General features: G+C 36.2%; 1 long non-coding RNA gene across 1 annotated transcript in view; it reads left to right on the plus strand.

Annotated features, from left to right (window-relative positions):
• LOC131275754 (uncharacterized) overlaps positions 1 to 22,024 on the plus strand; it is a 65,900-nt gene that overhangs the window by 37,996 nt on the left and 5,880 nt on the right. The window lies entirely within an intron of this gene.

Here is a 22,024-nt window from a genome sequence, read left to right on the forward strand (position 1 = left end):
TATCATTCCACTGCCTTCTTACCTCCATGGTTTCAGATGAGAAATCAGCACGTAATCTTATGGAGCCTCCCTTGTATGTGATGGCTTTCTTTTCTCTTGATGATTTTAGAATTTTTTCTTTGTCTTGATTATTGGATAATTTGACAAGTATATGTCTTGGGGGTGGGCCTGTTGGGGTTTATGATGTTTGAGGTGCATTGTGCTTCTTGGATATGTACATCTGTCTCTCTCAGTAGATTTGGGAAGTTTTCAGCCATTATTTCCTGAAACATCCCTTCTGACCCCTTTCCCTTCTCTTCCCCTTCTGGGATGCCTATAATATGTATGTTTGTGCATTTTGCATTGTCATTCAGGTCCCTAAGTCCTAGCTGGATTTTTTCTATCTTTTTATCGATGAATTCTACTATCTGTTTGATTTCCGATGTACTGTCTTCCACATCACTAATTCCCTACTCTGCCTCTTCTAATCTGCTGATATTTGCTGCGAGTGTATTTTTGATTTCTTGAACTGTGTTGTTCATTCCCATCATATGTGTTATCTTTTTGCATATGTCTGCAATTTCCTCTCCAAGTGTTTTCTTCATATTGTTAACCTCTTCCTTTACTTCATTATTTTGTCTCTCATATATGTTCTTAGATCTTTAATTACTTGTCCGAAGTTCTGCTCCCTTTCCTGGTTTTTAGTTTGTTCATTGGATTCAGCCATATTTTCCTGATTACTGGTTTGGTTTGTAGTTTTTTGTTGCTGTCTGGTCATCATTTTATCTTGACGGGTTTAACCATTTCCTTAGCTTCTTCATCTTGTCTTGGGGATTAATTAGCTGTTGTTCTTGTGTAAGTGTTATATGTTCTCTTTGTCAGTTTGTTCTTCTTATTCTATTTTCTTGTTGCTGGCTGAGTTCACTTTGAAGGAAAATATTAGGGCCAAGGAAAGGCAATTGTGTAAAAAAGGAAAATGTGTAAAGCATTATTGGTAATAAATGTTAACAGAGCAACAATATGAGATCTGGGAGGATGGATGTTAGATTCATGTAAGTTGTGTAGAGTTATAGCAGTAAGTAGAGTACCTATAATGAGGTAGTTGACTGAATATGGGAGGAGTATAGTATGAATTAAAAAACCAGTGTTTTCATGAGAGAAGGAAAGAGAAAAGAAAGACAATAGTATCAAGAGTGGATAAAAGATGGAAAACAAAACAAAGGTTTTATAAATTAAAAGTTAGACAATTGGGGACCAAAGAAAGGGAGGTGGAATATAGGAGAGATAGTAGATGATGGAGGATATCAAGATGTGGCAGAAAGGGGATAGCTTAGGTGGCCCAAATCTATTCACACAGAAACAAGGAAATGGAGCATGAGGAAACCCAGCAAATGTGAGGTGTTCCCTGCAGCACCTATTGTATAATTAAGATTAAATAAAATAAGAAGAAAAAGAGGGAAAAGGAAAAAAAAGAAGGAAAAAAGAGGGGGGTGGGTAAAGAAAAGTGAGGGAAACAAGAAGAAAAAGAAAAGAAGGAAGAGAGAGAAAAAAAAAACAATGACCCCTAAATAAATGAAAAAAGACCTTGGGGGATACAATGGGAGAAAAGACTAGGAGATAATGCAATATTAGTAATCAAGACAATAAAAAAAAAAAAAAAGAAAAAAGAGAAAAAGGAAAGAGAATAAAAATAGGAAAAAAAACCCGCAAACGTCCAGGGTAGGACAATCAGGGACCTCAGATGGACCTCAAGGTGTGGTGGATTCAGGGATGGGAAGTCTGTGATATTGCAGACTCAAGAGGTGTGAGTTTCTGGGGTGTGGGCCACCAGGATTTAGGGGACACAGACCTGACACAAATCCGGTTTACAGGGAGCCTGGGAGCACCGCAGTGTAACAGAGCCTTCAGGGATCCCTGTAGCTGGGTGCCAGCCCTATGGGGGGGGGGGTTTCACATTCTCAAACTCTGACCTCTGTGTCAGAAACCCCAAATTCCCCCTCTCACAAGAGTCTCTTCTGTCGCTGTCTCACCAAGTCGACTTCAGGACACCTCCCGCCCTGCAAGCTCCCCAAACAGCCTACTGGGGTGCCTCTATATTGCAACCAATTTAAGGACCTCTGCAGATTGGCAGCCAGCTTTAGGGGATGGAGCTCTAGCCAGAAGCGCTGATCTCCATGTCAGAATCCTAAAATTCCATGCCTCGCAAGAAACTCCATCTCTGTTTCACCAAATCAGCTTCCAGCACCTCCCGCCCCCAAAACAGCCTGCTGATGATGCCTTTCACTGCAACCAATTTAAGGACCACTGCAGATTGGCAGCCAGCCCTAGGGGGTGGGTCTCTAGCCAGAAGCACTGATCTCCACGTCAGAAACCCAAAATTCCACGCCTTGCAAAAAGCTCCGTCTCTGTCTCACCAAATTGGTTTCCAAAGACCTCCTGCCCTGCAAGCCCCCAAATAGCCCGCTCAGGGCTTATGAATTCCACAGCACAGCAGAGCCTCCAGGAATCGCCGCTGCTGTGCTGCGCGCCCCAGGGGGGAGCATCCTGCACGCAGCCCCTATCTCCGTGAAAGAGAGCCTCAATTCTACATTTTACACCAATCTTCTCTGTCACTGTCCCACCAAATCAATGTCCAGACACCTCCTGCCCTGCAAAACCCTGAAACAGCCTGGTCCTGAAGAATATCCAATGCTGCCCAGCCACTTCTTTGCAGGAGAGACTATAAGGTGCACTCACTCAGACACCATCTTGCCCTGCCCTATAATATTTCTTGATTAAATCCTTGCATCATGTTCTAAATGAAAGTTTCAATTTTTGTAGTTATTCATCTCAGATTTATTCATCATGAGGGAGTTATGATCAGTTTGTGTTTGTATATATCATTCATCAACTACTAATTTTGAAACATATTGTACAAGTCCTTGAAATCACTAATGTGGAGGTTAATTCTTTTGTGCTAGTACAGATACTCTGAGGAAAGAAAAAATTTTAAATCCAATATTTTTAGGTAATAAAAGAAAATGGTAGTTGTTTCTTCAGAGTAGATTTCCTTAGTGGATTTCCATGATCCCCACTCCTAGTGTTCAGGACCATGTAATACCTTATCCTTGAGTGTAGGTGGGATCTGTGACTTGCTTGTAGCCAATAGAACATGTCAATGGTGATGGGATTACATTCTTGTGATTACATTACATGACTGTCCTGATAGATATCTTGCTCTAGAGACCCTTTTTCCTGGCTTACATAGTGGCCATGTTTGAAAAGATCACACAGCCAGGAACTGTGGGCAGACTCTAGGAACAGAGGCAAGCAACCACTTGCATTGCATTACATTACATTGCACTGCATTACATTGCATTGCATTGCATTGCCCAGTGATAGCAAGGAGCTGGGTCCCCCAATCCTACAACTGCAAGGGAATGAATTCTGCCCAAGACTAATTGAGCCTGGAAGCAGATTCTTCACCAGCAGAGCCCTCAAGTGAGAGGGAACTTTGATCGACACCTTGATTGTGAGCTCATAAGCAAAGGACTCAACTAACTGGTTCCTGAACTACTGATTCACAAAAACTATGAGGTAATATTGTGTGCTATATAAAGCCATTAAGTTTTTGATTTTTAAATGCAGCAATAGAAAACTAATACATCCCTAAATTTAATAACTTGAAATACTTTGCAGATCACTTAAGTCTGAGATGCTTCTTTCTTTATCCTATGTAACTGATTCAAATTGAATGTATTAAACAATTACTTGGATGAAGAAGAAATGAGAGAAGAGAAGGGAGAAGTGCTAAGCAGAGAAAAGATGACGAGATAGGAGGAAGGCAGGAGCACAGGGTTAAAAAGCACAGAGAAGGCTGATTTAAGTAGGTAAAGTTTTGGCAACTAATCACCTTTCAAAACTATAGCCTAATTAACTTGGCACCATTTAAACTTCTTTTAAAATCCCTCCTTCTTCTCAGTACTGTGATCTTAAAGCTGTACCTGTCAAATGAGGACCTGACTAGCTTGGGGGCTTCTTTGTTTCCTGGATACACTAGACCTAGGTTGGTTCATGGGGACACACTAACAATAAAAATCCCTCCCCATCCAGAAATCCTGGGAGGGGAAAGAGGAACAGGAGTTGGTGAGGTCAAAGAGAGAGGGCCTCCCCTGGGCCGAAAGCTGCACTTACAGCTTATTCAAATTCTGTCAGGCACTTTGTGACAACTAGAATATTCAACATGTATCATTTCCCCTTAATATGGACTAGAGTGGACTCATGGTATTCTACTATAGACTTGTGATTCTAGCAATGGAAGAAATTATATCATTGATGTGAAGACAGTGGCCACTTGAGATGTTGAAGGCAGGAAGGGAGACAAAGAGGTATAATATGGGGCCATTTTCAGTACTTGGAATTGTCCTGAGTGACATTGCAATGACAGATATGGGTCATTATATATACAATTATAACCTGCAGAATGAAGCGGGAAAGAGTGTAAACTACAATGTAAGCTATAATCCATGCTTAGTGGCAGTGTTCCAAAATGTGTTCATCAATTGCAATGAATGTCTCATCCTAATGAAAGAAGTTGTTAATGTGGGGAAGGGTGGGAGGTGAGGGGAGTAGGGTATATGGGAATCCCTTATATTTTTCTAAGGTAACATCACATGTAATCTAAATATCTTTTAAAATATTTAAAAAGTATATTAAAAAAGATAAAAGAAATATCTAAGAGTAAATATTCAGTGCCTATATTTTTCTCACTGCCTTATAGAATTCCTTAAGTAACTACTGGCCAACCTAAATGATCTTTAGTTGGAGCAATTTTTTGATACTCAAATTCTTGATACTCAAAAGTATTTCTGGGTTCTCAGGACAATATTTTTTTTTAATTGTTGGACAAAGATGAGGAAAAACAGGAGAAACAAATTGTACATTAAAAGTCCTATTTTTCTCTACATGTGGGCAGTACTTAGAACACAAATGTTCCAAGAGTTTTATAATTTCATTTTTATTATGAAAAAGGTTGTCAATCTTTTTGAATGCAGATTTTTAGGAGAAAAATGATACACTGAAAATTATAGAGTATACACTGTAGAGTGTAAGGTTCAGTTTTGAGCAAATACTTATAAGTATTTTGTCTGAAGAGAAGGAATAAGAGAGTGAAACTCTAAAGTACAGGTACTTGGATGTGAATCTTCATATTAGATGTCTTCTCCATTATGAAGCCATCTTTTTTAAAGTGCAGAGAGCTGTACAGCTTAGAAGAAAACAAGGTATGTATGCTCTGAAATTATTTGGATTCAGAGATAAAGTATACACTTTAGTGACCACAGGATGCACACATGTAGTTCCAGGAATTATCAACATTCTGAGATAATAAGCACATTTATTTTAAAAATTTAAAAAGACTTGTCAAAGCAGACATGGTTATAGAAGTTTTTCTGCCAGGACTTTAACTTCTTTCTGCCAAACCTTAAATTCATTCCTCAAGGTTGAAGGGAAAACATATTGAGAAAGTAGTTTCTGATAATGCAGAAAAGCATCTCTCTTATTTCCTACTTTCTGCTTCCTTTGCATAAGTTTCTTGCTCTTCTAATTCCTCCAGGTGTGTTATAATGTCTTTGATTTTAGCTCTTTCTTCTTTTTTAATGTAGGCATTTATGGCTGTGAATTTCCCTCTCAACACTGCTTTTGCCAGTTCCCATAAGTTTTGTTACATTGTGTTGTCATTTTCATTTTTTCAAGATAGTTACTGATTTCTTCTGCAATTTTCTCATTGACCCACTGATTGTCTAAGCCTGTGTTGTTTAACAGCCATATCTTTGTACCTAATCTGCTTTTCTCCCCCATACTGATTTCTAGCTTCATTCATTTCTGTTCAGAAACAGGAGTAGAAAAGCAATACAGCAAAAAACAAAAGAGAAAAAAATAGAATGAATTAAAGGCCAGAGATGAGAAAAGAATCAAAGAAGAAAAAAAGTGAGAGAGAAAATGAAAAAAAATGAAAATATGAAGATCAAAAAAGAATGGATGGAATGGAAGGAAAACATCAGAAGTCAGAAGACAGAAAAAATGAAGGAAAGAAGACAAAGTAGGTTCAAAAAATAAGTAAATAAAAAAGAAATAAAGAAAGGAAAAAGAACAAACAAGAAACAAAACAAAAATAAAGAAACAATTCAGGAAAAAGAGCCTTCCCTCTTAGACCCCTAGGGACCTAACTCGGGCTGCTGGTGCTTATCAGTTAATCACCCTGCAGCCTGCCCTCCTCAGATGTATCCAGTTTTAGTCAATACAATAAAGGAAAAAGGGGTAAAAAAATCCAGAAAAGCACAATAAACAAAAACCAGCCAGTAAAGCACCATAGTAGAAACTCAGCCTAGAGGTTCCCTATCATAAAGGGACAGCTATATGCCTTATGTCTCCCTAGATCACTTCTCTTAGGAGGTACAGGGACTCAAACCAGGGACATTCTGCACACAAATCAGGAATTCCCCCCTTTTCCCCCCAGGCCACAGCAGTTTTATAGACTAGACTTTTGAATGTTTATCTGGCTTTCCCACCCTTGTTTCCCCTAGGCGAGTTGGACTTCTAGCAGTTTTTATAGTTGTTAGGGGCCTGTCTCCCTGACGGAGTTCCTTTCTTCGAGGAAGGCTGGGTGTGACAGCCTGCCTAAGCAGAGTCCCTCCTCTCCTCTCCCCAGGGCAACCTCAGTGCTGGCTTTTATCATCTGCAGTTTCAAAGGGTGATTAGGTGGGCAAACCCATGGAAACGAAAACACTCTCCACCCCTCACCAGACTCCTCTTCCTCCCAGGAAATGCTCCCTCTCATTAAGCCGGCTGGTGAGAGCCAAGTGATCTACAGAGGGTGGAGTTTACCTCTCCTCAGTTTCTAGCCACACAGGGTGAGCAACTCATGGTTTTCCCTTGGGCTCTTTGACTCTTTATCCAGCTCCCTCCTGAGCCATGCCCTGCTGGCTCCAGCTCTGTGGATGCCCTAAGGACCTCACTCAGGTAGGATTTTACCCCATCTCTGCTGTTTTTTGCAAAAGAGCTAAGCAGTGCCTACCTATATTGATGCCATTTTACTGGAACCACAGGAAACCCCAAATAAATTTGATAATTGGTTTTTCCACTTCTGCAAAAAAGGCCGTTGGGATTTTTATTGGGATTGCATTGAATCTGTAAATCACTTTGGGTAGAATTGGCATCTTAACGATATTTAGACTTCCAATGCATGAATGTCCTTCCATGTATTTAAGTCTTCTTCAGTTTCTTTTAGCAATGCTTTGTAGTTTTCTCAATACAGGTTCTTTATGCCCTTGTTAAGTTTATTCCTAAATATTTGATTATTTTGTTGGTATTATAAATGGATATTTTTTCTAATTTTCTCAGATTGCACATCAGTAATGTATAGAAACATTATTGATTTTTGTGTATTAATCTTGTATCCCACCAGTTTTGCTGAACTTGTCTATTCTAGTAGCTTTGCTGTGGAATTTTCAGGAGATTCTAGACATTGGTTCTTATCATCAGGGAATACTGAAAGTTTTACTTCTTCCTTTCCTATTTGGGTGCCTTTATTTCTTTATCTAGCCTAATTACTCTAGCTAGACCCTCTAGCCCAATATCGAATAACAATGGTGACAGCAGACCTCCTTGTCTTGTTCCTGACCTCAGTGGGAAAGTTTCAGACTTTCATCATTGAGTACAATGCTAGCTGTAAGTTTCCCATATATGCACTTTACCTTTTTGAGAAAGCTTCCTTCTTGCCCTAGATTTTTAGTATTTATCAAGAAAGGGTGCTGTATTTTTGTATTTTGTTAAATGCCTATTTTTCATCAATTGAGAGGGTCATGTGATTTATCTTCTTCAATTTATCAATGTCATTTATTACACAAATTCATATTCTTATATACCTAGGATAAAACCCACTTGATCGTGGCGTATAAAATTCTTTTAATGTGCTTTTCGTTTCTGTTTACAGAAATTTTATTGAGCATTTTTACGTATATATTCATTAGAGATATTGCTCATTATTATTATTATTATTTGGTAGTTTCTTTACCTGCTTTTGGTTTTAGGATGATACTGGCTTCATAGAATCAGTTTGGTAATGTTCTTTCCTGGTCATTTTTTTGGAAGAGCTTGAGCAAGATTGGTATTACATCATCTTTGAAGGATTGGTAGAATTCACCTGTGAAGCCATTTGGTCCTAGGCCTTTCATCTTTTAGAGGTTTTTGATAACTGTTTCCACCTCATCACTTATGATTGGTTTCTTAAGATCTTCTAGTTCTCCTAGGGTCAGAATCGGTGATTTGTGTTTTTCTAAGAATTTTCCATATCCTCCACATTGTCTGTTTTTTTTGGTATACAGGTGTTCATCATATCCTTTGATGATCTGTCTCATTTGTGCAGGGCCAATGGTAATGTCTGCCCTCTCATTTCAATTTTTATTTACATCCTCTTTTTTTCTTTGTCAGTCTAGCTAAGGGTTCATCAATTTTGGTGATCTTCTTGAATAATCAGGTTTTGGTGTTGTTGATACTCTCAGTTGTTTTTTTGTGTGTGTGTGCGTGCACACAATTTAAATTATTTCTGCACATCTTTATTTCCTTCAGCTTGGTTTGGAATTAGTTGGCTATTCTTTTTTCTAGTTCCTCCAGATGTGCAATTAGATCAATTTTAGTTCTTTCTTCTTGTTTCATGTAAGCATTGAGGGCTATAATTTTCCCTCCCAGCACTGCCTTTACCATGTCCCATAGGTGTTGATATATTGTGTTCTCATTTTCAATCATGTCAAGATATTTGCTGAATTCTCTTGAAATTTCTTCTTTGGACCTACTGATTGTTTATAGTGTGTTGTTTAACCTCTAAATATTTATGAATTTTCCCTTTTTCAATCCATTATTGTTTATGAGTTTCATTCCATTATGATCAGAGAAAGTGTTATAATTTCAATGTTTTAAAATTTATTGAGACTTGTCTTGTGACCCAACATAGTCCGTCTTGGGGAAGGCTCCATTGGCACTTAAAATGAATGTATATTCTGCTGTTTGGAGGTACAATATTCTGTGTATGTTTACTACATTTAGTCTATTTATCATATTATTCAATTTCTCTGTTTCTTTATCCTCTGTTTAGATGTTCTATGTAATCCCGAGAGTGCTGTATTGAAGATTCCAATTATTATTGTCAAGGTATCTGTTTCTCCCTTCAGTTTTGCCACTGTGTGCTTTATGTATCTTGGGGTAATATTTGTATGGAATATCTTCTCTCAACCTTACACTTAAAACCTGGTTGTTTCGTGATGTCTGAGGTGAGTGTCTTGTAGACAACATATAGATGGCTCATGATTTTTTATCCATTCAATCAGTCTATATTTTTTAATTGGGAGTTCAATCCAGTAACATTCTATATTATTACTATAAAGGTGTTACTTCATCCATTTTGTTCTATGGCTTTCTGTTGTTATATTATTCTATTGTCTGTTTTATCCTTTAGTTTACTTTTCCTACTACTCTTCATTTCTGAACTCTTCTCCAAATTTCTCACCTTTGTTTTTTTTCCTTTCAGGCTGCAGCACTCCCTGTAGCATCTCTTGTAATTCTCGTCTTTTTACATGTTCTTTTTACATGTTCAGATTGTGAGGACTTAGAACTCAACCTCATTTTGAAGGACAGTTTTGCCAGGCACAGTAAATTAAAAAGATCATACCAGTTTCTTCTCTTCTCTATACTTTCTGATGAGAAGACAGCACTTAATCCTATGATTTTCCCTTTTATGTGATGCTTTGCTTTCCTCTTGCTGGTTTCAGAATCCTCTTTTATCTCTGATATTTTTCATTCTGAATAATATATGTCTCAGGTATGTCTACTGAGAAATATTTTCTTTGGTGTGCATTGACCTTCTTGGATATTGATATTTATGTCTTTCATAAGAGTTCAGAAATTTTCATTCATTGTTTACTCAAATATTCTTTCTGCCCCTTTTCCACGCTATTCTCATTCTGGGATATCAATAGCACAAATGTTTGGGTGTTTCACAGTGTCATTGAATTAAAATCAATTCAATTCAATTCAATTCAATTCCCTGAGACTCTTCTCTTCCTTTTCTCCTGTCATATCTAGGTCAGATGTCTCTCATTGAAATCATTAGTTCTGTCTTGAATCAATTCAAGTCAGCTCTTATGTAGCTCTAAAGTATTTTTAATCTCATCCATCATGTCTTTTATTCACATAAGGTCTCTTACTTTTCTTTGTAGGCTTTCCGGTTGTTTTTTATGCTCCCCAAGTATCTTGCTTTTTTATTGCTTTTTCAGATAGTATTGATATATTGGCTTATAATTGTGTGATTAATTATTCTGGAAATTATTTACTCTTACTTTTGTTTCCTTATTTTTCAGAAGCTTTCTTATTGATTTTCCTCTATTGTCTTTGGTCTGAGGTCTCTTTTGATGTTTTCCTGCCTATTAAAATCACATTCTATTGTGAAAACTTTCATTTAAAATTACAAATCTATTATTGTTGCCTTCAAATTTGAAATTTTCTCTGTATACTCTACCAGATTATTTTAATTATGTTAAGTGAGAACAATGGTTGCATTAACTTGTATGTAGAGAAGTATCATCACAGACTTTTCTGGCTAAGGCTACAGTTAATGCCTGATGCACCTACACACATTTATGGATACCTTCCAAAACATCAATAAAATGCTAGTAGGTTGTTCTAGAATTTGTTCCAGAAAGTCTCTAATTTTAGTTTAATACACTTCATATCTGTTCCCTTTAGCTATTTAGCAATTTCTTATTTACAAGTTCTACCATAATAGATTAACCTCCATTGACTAAGTAAAAATTAAAGAAAATGTTAGTGAAATTTCAATTCTATATAGGAGTCCACTTATCATATCTAAATGATGAAAAGTGTATTAATTTTTGCAGTGTACTGTTCACTTTAAATAGTTAAGCATGGAGGTACAACTGTAGCACATAATCTGTGCCTTGTGGATTTAATTGATGCCTTGTTTTAAGAATATCTAAAATATTTAATGCAAGTCAGTTCATTTGAAAGTATTATCAACTACAAAATTAAATAATAATTAATAAAAATATATTTATTGCTTTCATTCCAACTTAACCAAACATCTTGCATATGTATGTGTGTTTATCTGTATATCTGCATATGTGTGTATGAAAATAAGTATATTGTACTTACTGACTTTTTACATTTGGGATAAAAATAAGGATCTGGAGGTTTAAAATAACTCTTAGGTAAATTGATGTTTACATATCATTATTGAAAACATTGATTTTCATATATTCTTATCTGGAAGTTATAAGAAAATTAAACATAACCATATTTTTTAATCATGTAATTTGTTGTTCAAAATAGAAGGAATAAAATTGCCCAACTCCCTTTATCTTAGAAATTTCTGTTTTAATCAATGATGTATCATGCCTCTTTCTCTTTCTTGGCTCAGTTAAGAGAAAAGATTCCTACCAGCATGGAGAGAGGGAATTGACCATGGTGACAGAAGTTGTTCTTATTGGGATATCTACCTCTAAGGGTCATCTTATTCTTGATTTTTTATTGGCTTATTTGGTGACTGTCCTTGGAAGCACCCTTATCATTACACTGATCTTTATGAATTACGTCCTCACTCACCCATGTATTTCTTCCTCAGCAACCTCTCTTTCAGTGAAATATTAACCACAATCTGTGGGGTGGCCAAGATGCTGGCAGGATTCCAGTCATAAAGGAACAGAATCTCATTTTGTGACTGCTTCACCCAGTCCTGTTTCTACTTCCTTTCTGGATGCACTGTTTATCCTTTTTTCCATCATGTCCATGACCACTATGTGGCCATCTGCAGTCCCCTTCAGTATCCTACAATTATGACCAGCTCACTCTGCATCCATCTTGTCATACTCTCCTGGGTTTGTGATTTTTCCTCATCTTCCCATCCACTATCCTTAAAACAACACTGTCATATTATGGCCCCAATGTGATTGATCACTTTTTCTGTGTCAGTGCTCTACTCTTTCATTTGACCTGTGCTGATGTATGTGCCATTGAGCTAATGGATTTCCTCAGTTCCCTTGTCCTGCTCATCAGTTCCCTCTTACTTACAGTGGTCTCCTATGTTTATATCATCTCCACCATTCTGAAGATACCCTCAGGACAAGATTAACGCAAAGCCTCTGCCACTTGTGCTTCTCACTTCACCGTGGTCTCCATGGGTTATGGGATCTCCATCTTTGTTTATGTCTGTCCCTCACAGAAGAGCAGTCTGCACCTCAGCAAGATCCTCTTTATCCCCTCCCAGTGTCATCACACCTCTCCCAAATCCCTTCATCTTCTGTCTATGGAATGAATCCATGAAAGATGCACTGAAGGACACCTTGTCCAAGTGCAGGAATTCCTTAAGAGGATGAAGTCCAAGTAATGGAACACTCGAGAATCATTCCAGCCATGGGAAATCTCAGTCCTACTAAGGCTTATAGTCCACAACTTGATACTGTAAATTGGAGATTACTATTTCCAATTATGTATTTACATCATTTCCGATCAGAAATAATATTTTGAATGGATTGCCGTATATATAATATTTTAAGAGCTAAATAAATATTAAAAAATTATAATGTCCTGGTGGTAATAAAATACTTGTGGTAGTAGATGTAGTAGTTAATATATGTGTTGGTGTTAACCAGTAGGTTAAGAATGATCAAAGAACAGTGGAGTAGTTTATGAGTTTAGCACTTATTTGCATTTATATATATGGATATTGGAAAGAAGAAACAATTCAGCTCTGGGTCTGGTAAGAAGGGCATGCACATACGCACACATATGAGAGAACATAGATAAAAGAATAAATTCTGTGGTACATAAACTTCAATTGTAACTTAGCATTGATTATTATTGAGGTTATTGACTTTTTCATTATTCATTTTAACTATATTTATTTCTCATATTTTTTCCATGGATTTTGCCTTTAACATTTCATTTTCTCTTTTATGTCAGTTTATGCATCTTTTTCATGAAGTCTTCATTTTATTCCATTTGCAAAGAAAGTTTCTTCTCCAATGAACTTGACATTTGTTTGTACTATTAATTTCACCACTTTAGAGATGTAAGAAAAATCAAATAAATTATCCCTCATCAATCCTTACACCATTGCCTTTATGAAATTTTATTGTTTGGTACAATTAAATTTTTTTTTTTTTGCTTTCATCATTCCCTAAAAATAAGATTTTAAATATCAAGGTAAGTTGACTTTCTTATAAAAAGGTCCCAGCCTTATTACTAGATAAGAATACAAGAGTGAAACAACTAGTACCTGGCATTTTTTGTCCTCTTGTACCTCCCTTTTCTCTTTGCATAAGTTCTTTAGATACCCACTAGACCAGACTTGCTCACATGTTGATAACACTAAGTCAGTCCCTAAACTTTATATTCACATATATCAATGAGTAGAGATGGTATCAGTCCAAGTTTGAGATATCCCAGGGGACAATTTGATTATTCTTTTAACAATGTACTTTTCCTATGACCTCTCATATGTAGCCAGTATTTTCATGTCATGACAAGTACCTGAGTGCTTTTGAGAAGAACCAGTGTTCAAGAGGGCAAAAGATTTGTGTGGGATGACCATAGTCAAAATTATTCTTATTCATTCACTTCTAGAAACAGGAAAGTTTACTGGCCAGGGGGATTGATGCTGATTGCCAAGGGGAAATTGAGTTGGTGCCATACAATGATGGCAATGTAGATTAATTCTTGAATCAGGAGATTTACTGTATAACCACTTAGTTCATTTTTTTAAATTAATGAAGAACTCTGATATGAAGAATGAACAAACAACAAAAACAAAATGATTTGGAACCTATAACAATTAAAATTTGTTGTACCATAATATGGTAGGAACTGAAGTGCTCCCAGTGTGAAAGGAAAATAAGGAAGGCAGAAGAGAATTGTTTACTAAGAGGTCATAAGCTTACTTAGAATTTGGACTGTAAAAGATATACTTAGGTTTTTACTCTTTTCCTATCACATGAAATATATTGATGTTGGCTAAGGTACTCTTCAGGCTCCAGGAGTACATCTGTCTAAAACGCTATCACCTCATAGTTACAGGGTTGAATTTTAGGTTTGCATTGCATCTGGGTAGGCTTGAAATATACTACTAAATGACAGCAACTTAGGACACATATCCAAAAATTCATAAAGATATTTTTAGTATTTCATTTTATTCTTTATGGAAATTGAAAGAAGAAAAATTTCAACCTACAGAAAATGAGGTTAGGGTTAGGGATAGGGACAGAGATAAGCATAGGGATAAGGACACATGCATATTGCATGTTGAGAAGAAAAAGTGATAGACTTTTGGAGACAAAATTTATACATTTTATCCACCTGACAAGCCAACAAATGATACTGTAGAGCTCTCCCTACAAGATAGCATGTAATAGTGAAAGGTCATCAAATAATAATTCAATGTTGCTTCATTTCATTGTGAAGATTAATGCCTAACATAGTGGGTTTATCCAAACTACCTGAAAAGGAGGAGGTTTCCTTTGACAGTTAACAGGAATGACTTTCCCATGGTGTGTAAAGATTCAGGTGACGTTCTGCTTCACAGGAAGATAAGGTAAAATGTGTGCATTTATACACACCTCTGAAGTATTGAATTACATCTTGAAGTGCAACAGGTACACATGAACAGATATGTCCACTTGAGTCTGGTTTGTCAAAAACCTACTCAAGCCAGATCTATACCCAATTATATGTGGTTCCTGAATTGGAACACTCAATATTCAATCAATGACATTGATTCTAAAATAAGTATGGAAATTCCAAAGGAAAAGAATATCAAGGGAATTTGTGAAGAAATAGTAGGAAAGAAGCCATTCCTTCCACAGCAATTCTCTATGTAATTAAGCCAGTGTCTTTTTGTGAACAGTATAAGAACTTGATAGTACAGATGGACACCAAAGCATATATGACACCTAATTCGTGATAATTGTGAAAATACAGAGCAATGGGAAATGAAAGACCTTTCCTTAAGTGAATTTCATTTTGAACAACTCCATATTCTGTATCTGACAGTTTTTTGCCTCATCCTGTATTTTCATGTACTGCATATTATTATTATTTTTGGACATTATATATGAAAATTGTAGAAGAAATTGAATCTACTAAACAATTATTAGCCATTATCTCCTAATTATTGGTTCTGTCACATTCTCTCTTTCCTCTCTATGGTATTTTACTGTTTCCCTTTTGCACTTATGGACTTTTATGTATTTTCCATCGTTTAGTTTGTTTTAATTCTGCATATATTCTTCTGATTTATCTCTCTTCTCTGCTGCTATTACATGGTATTATAAGCAACAAATGAGTGCTTTAAATTCAGTTATTTTATTTTCCCATTGTAGAAAGTTCATTTGCTAATTTTTGTGAATTTTCTGCTCTGTGCCAACATTCTCAATCATTATTTTAATTTCCTTGAACATTTAAATATGGTTATATTAAACCTGTCTCCAAAAACCTCACTATCTTCCATCCCCAATAGGTCTCTTTTTTTCTTGATTTTTGTTGCATGGTATCATTTTCCTGTACAGTTAGTTTTGTGTGCACATGTACTGGATACTGAGCAGGAAATATTTAAGAGACAAAGTGATAACTAGAATACTGTTTTCTTATTGTTTGGATGATGCACTTTTACTCCTTTAAATCAGCTTGGGACATTATTTCATGTAGCCTAACTGGATTGAGAACTTTGAAACATATGACGCAGGCCCTAGAAGCACAGGTGTACCTTTGGTTTTGGCTTATTCTTAGGGTAAAGTCATTTTGGGCTCAAACTTAAGATCTAAACCTTAAAAGTCAGTGTTTTTTCCACAAGCTCTCTGTATCTTTTCAAATGCTTACCTAGATTCTCTACACCTCCAATCCCATTTTCTGAATAGTCTGATGCTTGGCAAAAATCTTCCATTTCCTGATATACTTTCCTCAGTGTACTTGTAACACCAAATCTTTATCCCTTTTGTTTCCAATGGAATTATTTGTTCTGAGGTCCTCAAGAGTGTTTTTATTTTGTATTTTGTTCAATTTCTCTGTTAGAAATGGAACACTTGTTTCCACCATCTAAATAACCATTGTTGGAAGGACATTTACCCAGCATCATTTTTTTTTCTAGTACATTGGCTGCAACTTTCCTAAGTTTCTTGACTAGCCATTCTTATCCTTCCTATTCCCTGCTCTATATTTCAGTGCCTTCTGGCATCTAATTGTCTGTATCAATATTCTCAGCCAATGTGTTCTGCTTTATCACACTGATTTTAACATTATATCTAATATGATTCCAGCTGGTACCTCTGTTGTAGATGTCAAGAGAGGTTCAATAATTGCATATGTAATAATTTTGGGAAGGAAAAAAGAATTTATTTATGACTGGCCAGGCTCGGGAGCTTTCTGTTCAAAACCTGAGCCCCAAATAAGATTTTCGAGTTCTTTTTATACAGAGGAAGATATGGTCCTTTGTTTCAGTGCTCAATAAGCTTGAATTAACACATATCCCCCACATTCTAGGTAATCTTTTAGCATGGACTTCATACATTCTAGGTAAACTTTTTAGCATGAACTTCACACATTCCATGTAAGCTTTTAAAACATTTGGTTTGCATTTTTCCTGAATATTTAAAGTTTATAAAGTTTACATGGCTTAATTGTTTTTCCAGGACTGGAGTTGTTGCCATGGTGACTAAGGGCCAGGCTGCAGCTCTTATTGTCTGACACACACAGCTCAGGTTATCTACGAAGAGACAAACACCCTGATCCATAGCCTATATCATTCCCTCATTTATGCCAACTTGCTAAACTTCTGCATAATTATCATTGGAATTATGAGATGGGTGGCTGTTTGTTGTTTTGATTGATTATCCCACTTACTAATTTCTCAGGGAGGGCCTAAAGACACAGTTCCTGGGTAACATATTGGGTTTATCCTGTTTCTAGAAGAAGTTCTCATCCTGGACAGTAGAATCCTGAGGTGGGGCTACCCTAGCAGTTATCCTGGAGGTTACTGGTGCTTACATGGATTTCTTGCCAGGTTCCAGATCCATCTGTTAATTTTATTTACCCTTAGAGAGTTTATACTTTTAATCTTAAAGGAGTGCTGAAGAGAAATGATCTTTTTTCTGTACCTACTTCATTGTGGTCCTTACCTAACAAGGTGTAAGACCTTTGTTATTTATTTTGACTGGAAGAAGATGGATCTGGCATTCTATATGAAGTTGGAGGAAGTTTTCATATGGCTAATAAGATGTCCATTCTGAAAGAAACAAATTTAATTAGAATTTTGGAATACCTGTTTGTTAAAAGAGGACACTGGATTACAAAGATAGATGCCTGCAAAGATGGCACTTTTTTAAAAGTTGGTGGAGAACACTATATCTATATATCCATATATCTATATATCTATATAAAGTTATTTTATGTTCAGAGAGATATTGTAATAGATAACAGTATTAGGTACTTAGCTTTGTTTTGAAGATGCATTTCAGGCCGTTTAATGATTGGCACTTATGTGCTTTTTCGGGTGTTCCTGGTGAACTGGCACCTTCTTGGGCAGTTGGTTTCATTCAGGGTTAGTGCACCAAGTTGGAAATTTTTTTAGCTGTGGGAGTGATCAGAACAGCAGAATAAAGTTTTTACATATTGGTTTTACCTGAATAATTTCTGGTAATTTTGACTGTTTAATAGGTGACCCACTGCTAGCAGGCAAACCTTGTTTTCCTACACAGTAGAGTATTGTAGAGTAGTAGAGTAGTAGGGTGGCTGAGCCTGGTATTAATTAACCAGTTATCTGTAAGCCACCAGTGGCCCCATTGTTTTTAGCTAAGAAAGCTATTTTTTTTATAGACATGTTTATTAACTATTTAGAAAATGAAGTTTACCAGGAATTTAACATGTTTAATGTACTTTTGCACATGATTTAGACTAGAAAAGATAATATTATAATTATTAGGCATATATTTAGAACAGAATAAAGGTACAGCACTTAATATTAATAAATGTATTAATGCATAAGGATTCTGAGTTGCAATTAATAGTTTTAAGTTTCAGGTTTGTAATAATTTACATGTTATCTCTCTAAGGGAGTAGGTCATAATGCCAATTTGTATTTAAGTTTTACTTACAGTACTCTGGTGATTATGACTCCACTTGGTATGTTCTTTATACAATGAACAAGCTGCAGCATCATTGATCCTAGAGAGAAGTTAAAAAGATAGTTTCCAATATATCACTGGTCTGGTGCATAGTGCTTTTTGGCACTATGGAGCAGTGCCAGTCCGGAGGCAACATCCATTGTACATCTGGCTGTACCAAGCCATCATTGGCTGCTGCAGGAGTTTGAAACTGCAACATAGTTTTCATCAACTTCAGGAGCACAACCAGAGGCATGATGTAGTAGATATTTTTATTGTTTGAGGGGTCAGTGATGAGCCTAGCCAATAACAAATATAGAGAGGCAACCTGTAATGTATTTAAGGCCTGGTTTGAATGCACAAGAGAATTTGACAATGCCGAGGTTTATCTCTTGATTTTTACATAAATTTTAAATATTTCCAGTGCAATGTGTTACATATCAAATGACTTTGCTTACTTCTACAATTCTACCATGAGGACATTAGCAGATATTTTACTTTAGCAGTAGAGGCAAAACTATTTTTTTTCATTTTTAAAATGAAAACTGAAGATTCCCAATGGAATCAAGATAACTTTTCATTACCACCACTTGAATATGTACATTGAGGTGACTTTCAGACAGGTTTCATTGCTATGAAGTTACTTTTTGCCATTAATATCAATCTAGGTTTCTAGTTGGAAGATACTTTCATAAACTCTTTATATAATTGACCACAACCACAAATAGGCAAATTTACCTTAGATTACCATTAGTGACCAATGGAATTTACTTTGTGAATTTAAGAAAGAACAGTTCTATATTTAATTTAATTTCATTAAACACGAGCTTACAGTTTTTATTATTTTAAAGATTTACCACATATAATGTGAACTTATTAACCTGGTATTTTATAAACCCAAGAGATAATACTTAAGCTAAACAAGTTGAAATTGCTATTGATTAAACAAAGAGTGCCATTTTCCTTTTTTACAGGGGTTTAAAACCTTTGTTTTTGGTCATTTTAAAACTGAATAATTTTTAAAGCATACTAACTTTTAGGCTCTGGAATATAAGGCAATTATTTAACCTGTTTTAATTATAATTTAATGAGGGTTCCATAGCTTTTCAACAGTTTTTATATTTAGATTTTACATGACTTTTTATACCATTTAGTTTAATTTGGGTTTTAGAAATATATATTACTTATATAACTGCATTTTTAACTTTAAAAATTTGAGCAAATAGGCAGACATGAATAGTTTGATACAGAAACACAATTTAGTTATTTAAAACTTCTTTCTTTGCTGATTAATTTAAAGTATAGTTCCCTTACTGGTTTTCCTGGTTATACTGCTGTTTGGAGGGAACCTGGAAAGCATTTGGGCTTCTGTTTAGACTGGAAAGAAACTGGGTAGCTTTTACTCATATTTTTCTTTGAGACAGCCTAAACAATGGGGGTTGCTTAGTAAGGCCTGGTATACTGGGAAGAGTATTGCTTACTCTTGGAAAACCTGACAACAGCTATTTTTTATTCCTGGTGGAAATGGCTAATTAGAATTAATTTATATTATTTTAAAGATCATGGAAAAGACAGCTTTTCCTTTAAAAGGGTAAAGAGGAAATAAGAAGACCAAAAATATTTAGAATGGCACAAAAGTGATATGTATAAATCCCTTTCTTTTTAATTTAACTATAGGTTTTTAAAGTTTAATTATTAAGTTAAATTGTTAAGGGGTGGAATCATAAGCTAAGGCAAGTGCAAATGCAGTTTATAATTCCCATCACAATAATTGAAGACCAGGGGTGAAATTAGTTATAAAATAACTATAAGATAAGTTTAAGTAATAACTACCACCATCACAGTAAGCATTAAATAAACCCAAAGTAGCCATAAATAGAGGCAAATTAATTTATCATCATTACAGTAACCAAAATCCAGGCCACATTTACTCTGTTGTAATAGTTTTAGTTATAAATTTATATTTAATATATATATATAGGTACTTATATAATGATTTTCCTTCTTAGTTACAGTTCTTAGCATGTTTTTACTTTCAGATGAATTGGATACCCTTATTAATTAAGTTACAATAACCTTATTAGTATCAATCCTGTGAGGCTTCTGTGTATTTTTAGTAACTGAACAAATTTATTTGCGAGCTATGCGTTCAATTCACCAGCAAGACAGCATTGGCATTTAAAGATTCGTTTTTAGGTTACCTTTACTGTGCTTTTTTAGGCACAAGTAAACTGGCAAAAGCCAAATACAGATTTTAAAATTGAACACAAAGTTAAGCACAGATGAAAACAGAACAATTCCATATCTTTAACATTTCCAGAGCATTGGGAGATAGGCTGATTAAATTTAGCATGATGTTGTGAAGCCCAATTGGGGTTTGGTTTTGGTTTTGGTTTTGGTTTTCCATAGTTTTATGACCTTTACTGCTGATAATTCTCAGTCAAACCATTAAAAGGGCTTTCAAGTGATTAGGTAGGAATTTGGCTTACAAATAGAGGGCATGGACTCCCTGGAAAAGGGTAAGCCACTTTCCCCTTTCCCACTACTCTGCTTCTGCTATGCATCCTCCTAAAGGGAGGAGGGGAGAGAAGGTGATGGTCACAAGTTCCAGGCTGCTAAAATGGCCTGAAAAGAATTTTTCAGGCTTGCTGTCTTCCCAGGGGACCCCCCCACCCTGGTGGGGCCATGATTTAAGTTACTGCTTTCACCAGCTACCCTGACTGGGGCCAGTTTCAATAACAGGTGTGCAGCACAGACACCAACAATCCCCAAGCCCCAGCAAGTGGGACAGACCCAGAGACGAGACAGTAGAGCATGCACAAACATTCAGACTCCGTGGTTTTGCCTTATAAATTATAATCATTTCACTCCTTTGATAATGGCAAGGAAGGGTTCCAGCTTAACCAAGTTCACCACTTTACATAATTACACAATTTAACACTAGCACTGAACAGACACAGACAGATGCACAAAGTCTATTAATCTGGCTCACAGATTAATTATATAGCTCTGGACATGGCTGCCCCTGCAATCATTACAAACCTTAGAAAGAGAGAACTTTCAATACTAAAATTTGACCAGGATCTTCTATTTACATTGGCTATTTATAAATTAAGCTCATTTGCAATTCAGCATCAAAACAGACTCTGGCTAAAACATTTTCACTGTCTAAACTTACACCCAGATCAAGCTTTACTACAAAAGCTAATCCATTTTCCCATAACCAAGTTTCTCAAAATTCAGACCAATCTCTAGTGTGCCAGGACCCAACCTATCAACATCCCTTCCCACCACAATCAAGCCTTTACTATCTCAGTGGAGGCAAGAGCAGACCAGATGCTAACATGCAGTTAGCCAAATCCAAACAAGAGGCTTTTTCCCTTCTCTTTTCTTTCCTTTCAGACCTTGAGAGAGTGGATTCTCCCCAAATTTCTGGAGGTACTGGGGTTCTCTTGGAAATTGATCAGACTTCCCTTTCTAACATTTAAAGTTAGGTTTTCCTGACAGTATGCTGCCCAGGGGAGTCTTACCTTTTTCTGTGTTTGGAGATGTTTCATTCCCAGAATTTTTCCAGAGCTTCCATTGCCCCCAGTTTTCATTGGGAGGATTCTGGCAGAACCCACATCTTTTTCTGGACTAAACATAGTCCAGGGGTGCCCAGATTTGGGGTTCACCTGAATCCTCCTGGCTTTCTTGGGGATCTGGAAGGGGTAGTGACATGCTACCTTCTCTAGCCTTCACTTGCAAATCCCAGACAAGCCCCCAAATGTTGTAGACATCAAGAGAGGTTCAAGGGAAATGGACTTTGGCCCAGTGGTTAGGGCGTCCGTCTACCATATGGGAGGTCC

Source organism: Dasypus novemcinctus, chromosome 24 (genome assembly GCF_030445035.2).
Source record: "Dasypus novemcinctus isolate mDasNov1 chromosome 24, mDasNov1.1.hap2, whole genome shotgun sequence".
Taxonomy (NCBI): domain Eukaryota; kingdom Metazoa; phylum Chordata; class Mammalia; order Cingulata; family Dasypodidae; genus Dasypus; species Dasypus novemcinctus.